Below are 5,257 nucleotides of genomic sequence, written 5' to 3'. Positions count from 1 at the left end.
TCTTCTCTAATTTCCAATAAGTCCTCACTATTTTCACTCTCAGCTGATGACCTTGATTTATACTTGACCAAAATTAAATTAGGTAATCATAAAGCATCCTCCACGCGCTCCACCAGCACATCTTCACACTTACTCGCCTGTGTCACCCATATGCTCTGCTTCCTTCCTTACATTATGTAAACTATTCTTCCTCATCTAAGGCCAAGCTCCTCACCAGTATAATAGATTCTATCTCTTCTCTCTTATTTTAGGTCTCTTCCCCAGCAAAGTGCCCCTTTACTCATTTCAGTTTTCTGCATCCTAATTTTCTCCCTTTAATTGAATCATTCCCATTAGAATACATACATGCCTTATTTTTCATTTTAAAAAAAGAAAGTGCTTTTTTATTTTGACTCTATAGCCAACTCTAGTTATCACTCCACTTATCTGTTTACCTTTGCAACAGTACTCTTTGGAAGGGTTTGTACTCATTTTACCAGTCTTTTCCCTGATCTCTTAAACCTACTCCAATTGATTTTTCAATGTCATTCTACCAAAATGCTTAATACCCCAAGCTCACCAGCTATCAGTTGTGCTATATCCAAGGGTCAGTTCTTAGACTTCATTATGCTTTACCTTAAGCAGCCACAGTTGGTACTTCTCTTTCTTGGAGCATTTTGCCATTGGCTTCTGGACATCACTCTGTTGGCTCTCTTTCTACTTTTTGGGCTGCTCCTTCTCAACCCCTTTGTCAGCTCTTCCTCAAATATCTTACCTCTAAGCAGTGCAGTGCTCTAGGACTCAGGCCCTGAACTTGTCCAAAAAGTTTTCAATACAGTAATGTATTTTAAGAATTATCTGTGTTACCCATTCCTTAACACCAACATTAGCATCTCTATATGGAAATCTAACGAGCAACTCAAAATTTCAAAGCTGATATACTGGTTTATTTTCTATTCAAAGTCTACCCCTTCTGCCATCTTGTTTATATCACATGAATTGCTCAGACAATGTAGCATATAATCAAATTTACATTTTTAAAAGATCACTCTGTTAATGCCATGGATTAAAGGAGAATAAGTGCAAATTTGAGAATGTCAGACACAAAGATAAGAAAGTTGTATGAAACCACTTAGGAAGAGTATATTTAAAAGAAAGTGGTTGAAAACACTCTTTCTAAAGTTCATGTTAGATTCTCACTTCATTATATAACAAAATAAATCTCAAATATATTTAATAATAAAATGCAAAAATTAAATTATTAAAACATAGTAAAAGAATGCTGTATCTAAACAATGTGATTTTATATTCATTCAAATATAAAGAAATATAATATTTCCTGTTTGGGCGCAGTGGCCCATACCTGTAATCTCGGTTCCTTGAGAGACTCAGCAAGAGGATTGCTTGAGGCCACAAGTTTGAGACCAGCCTGGGCAACATAGTGAGACTGCATCTCTGCAAAAAATTTAAAAATTAGCTGGGTGTGTTTGGTATGTGCCTGTAGTTTTAACTGCATCGAAGGATTGTTTCAGCCCAGGAGCTTGAGGTTGCAGTGAGCCATGATTGTGCCACTGCACTCCAGCCTGACAACAGAGTAGGACCCTGTCACTATATATATATAAAATATATAAATATATATACATATCTTTTCTGAGAATATTTAACAACATAGAAAAGAAGATAACATAAATTAAGAAATAAAAGATGCAAAATTATATGTTGCATATTTTGTAATAACACAATATTTTTATTTTTATCTAAAAAGATTCATTGAAAAGTACAAATTAAAAGATTGTCTCTAGGTAGACTTACTTGGGTTTTTTTAAAAAAATTCTTTTTTTCTACTTTTTTAAAACAGATTTTCTATTTTGAGTTCGTATTACTTTTACAATGCAAAGTTTCCATTATTTCCTAATAAGGGGAATGATTTTTTAGAGGAAAGGAAATTTTGGGGGCATATAAAATAGAAATATTCATAATAATGAGTAAATCCCCATCATTATTCTACCAAGACTAATGTTAAGAGTGGGGTCTTCTTGTGTTAAATGCTAGCAAGAAGAACTGAGACAAACTGTTGAAATGACATGCTTAGGGAAGATTTATAATCAGTGAGTTAAGATGATTACAAAGTCCTGGATAGGATGTTTGTTAACTAGAATTTTGGATACAATGGCAGATTCCCTCAATCATTCTATGGACAAGAAAATGAAAGAGGGAACATCATAAGGAAAATAAAGTTTTCTCTGCCTTCAGGAGGGATGAATACAACCAAAAATGCCTATCTAAATTCATTTCCTTCAACTTGAAACAAAGGTCAGTGTTTGTTATATATTAGATTCACAGAAATTAAAGACAGTTCATTTTTCAAAATAAGATGATAAGGAAATTCTAGAGATTAGGAAACTCAATATGGCTCTCCCTGGGGCTGAGGGAGGAGAAAATCAAGCGACTTACTTTGGGTTATTCATTTATGAACGAACATTTTTTCCATTCAGGCAATCCTTCAATGCATACTGCCACCACATGTCTGGAGACATTATGGAACAAGTAGAGAGACATAATTTAGCAATCACTAAATATTCATGATGAACAAATAATCATGGGCACATTTTATTTTCTTGTTTATGGGAGACTAAACAATAATCTGTAGTCATTTCTTATTTAAATACAATTTTTTATTTTGTCCACTCTAAAATTGTAATTGATAAACTACTAATACAGATGATACTACTAATTCATATTATCTGATACAGATTTTATAACATGCCCTAGATTTCTTGTCAATACCCTGTGAAAAGAGCTTATTTTCTCTAAAATAGAATTAAGTCTACCATATTTTAATTTTTGAAAATGTGTTATTCTGTACATTCCAGCTTGACCCTGGTCTGCCAAATGAGATATGCTGAAAAACAAAGTGATGAGCCACTACCACTAATTGCAATAATTTTCACTGAATGCACTTAGAATTCCTGGCTCATCTGTGTTCTGATTGCCAATAACCAACCCTCTCCAAAGAACCAAGATCAGGCTGTTTAGAGAAAATATACCATCATGGGGAAGCCAGGGACTGAGGAAAGCACTCACTCTTAGTCACCTCTTCCAATCATGGCATATTCTTCCTTTCCCTCCCTGTTCTTGCATCCTGCAGCAACAGGATTCATTATATTATGTGTAGATTTGAAGTTAATATGTCTGTTTACAGATCTTATTGTCATGGTGATAGGTGCCTTGGAAAATAAAGGAGATGTTACCAGCCATAATGTTGATTCCTGACTTCAAATCTCCTATCATGCCAACAACATATCGTATCAACACTTGCCTCTAAACATAATACATGTCCTGACAATTACCACAAAAGTTCATTGCACATTGACTCAGATCAGTAAGATGAGTAAAAAGGCTTCCAATCTCAGAAATTCTGATTTTCAAAGTAAAATTTCAATAAAAGATCTTTAGAAACATAATTTAAGTAATTTGGAACTGCTGAATAAAATTTATTCCATAAAATATGCTGTGGCCACAATTTCCTAAATGTGCTCAAGTTGGAATTTTTTTTTTAATCTTGAACTTTGGATGAGGTCCTTTGATCAAGGAAAGATTAGACCATATGCACACATAAGGGAATTCTCTAAAATTACAAAAAATAATAGCAAAAAAGGTTAGGGCCTTTTTTTTTTCTCTCATTTTTTGGGTTGTGTGTGTGTGTGTGCGTGTGTGTGTGCTAGCCCAAATTCTAGGAACGTGAAGAACTTTAAGTCAAAACATAAAATCAATGCATTAAAAAATGAAAACAAACCAAAAACAAAGAAAAAAGAAAGAAAGAAAGAAAGAGAAAAGAAATCCCCAAACATTCACAGTCAGAAAAGTATTGACTTGGCCTTCCTAAAGTGTTGTCTTGACCTAAAGTACATCCTGTGACTCATATTCCAATTACTGTTACAGTTTTTCTGGCCCAAATTGCCAGGAGGAAAGGAAGTACTTCTATACTTATGGTGATTTAATGCCCTTAGTATACACAATCTTGTAAAAGCTGCACCCTGAGAAACATACAGTGTTTTATAATTCTTTGTACCTGTTACACTTTTATGAATCCTTCTTGGAATAAAAGTACATTCTGTCACTATTTGAAGAAAGGATCTAAGTAACAGTAACATTACCAGTGTTGAAAAATATCTTATTTTCCTAATACTCCCCATAATGCTGGCTTATTTTTTTTAAAATGCCATTGTACTGGGTCCTCATGGAAAATACATTAACTTCTATTTGCAGGCAGGTGAGAATAATGGTTTGGCCCATTATTCACAGGAAATTCAACGTTTGTTGATTCAGAAACCATTTCTGAAGGCCCTTCCAAGAAAGCAGCTTGGGCACTGTCATGTGGAATTTGGAGCTGTTCACAGGTAGCAAAACCACATCAACTTCAAAATGCCTTTTGTGAATGAAGACGGAAAATTCTATGAGATGAAAAGTTCAAAGAAAACTTTTCCAGCCATTTCCAATTTTAGATACCCTTTATTATAATCACTTAATTGATAGATTATGGATATTACAACATGGATTTGTCCCATAATTTTTATCATTTTTATATTATAGAAATGCCTAGTTTTAAAATATTCTGATAGAAAATTATCACAGAAAATAACAAAAACAAGAACAACAAATAAAGATCCTTCTTTTAATAAAAGATCTCTGCTGTAAATAGAAATTATACATTAACTCAACTTTCAGAAATTCAATTTATATGCAATTGTTCAGCAAGGCACCTTTTGCATGGATCACTGTAAACATTAATCTTTTAAATTAGATATCTTCCATAATGATAGCTTGCATTTAGACACTTTAAAGTTACATTTTCAAAATAATGTGTTCATCTTTTTTTTTCAAAGTCAACTTTTCGATTACTAAGAAACATTAATTATTTTCTTTTAAACATTTTCTTGAATATTTTTCCACATATCTATTTGGTTCTTTCTAAATGATTTCATGTCACCAAGTGGCTGTCTGGAAGAGATTATTTTATCAAGCAGCAGTATGTGAGTTATCACTGACAAAATAATATTGGGAGTAGAAAAACCTACTTAGCTAGGAGTACAGGATTACCATTTTTTTGTTATTGTTGTTGATAACTCTTAATTTAAAGTAAACTGAGAGTTTGTAGAAATTGAGGAACCAAGAAAGTTAGAAAACCAAAAACATATGTACGTATATAGGTTTATAATTTTATATACCTTTATAAACATATATACATATATACACACATATATATATAAGGTTTTTA

The sequence above is a fragment of the Papio anubis genome, chromosome 3, assembly GCF_008728515.1.
Source record: "Papio anubis isolate 15944 chromosome 3, Panubis1.0, whole genome shotgun sequence".
NCBI lineage: Eukaryota > Metazoa > Chordata > Mammalia > Primates > Cercopithecidae > Papio > Papio anubis.
Note: the sequence above shows the minus strand (reverse complement) of the source record.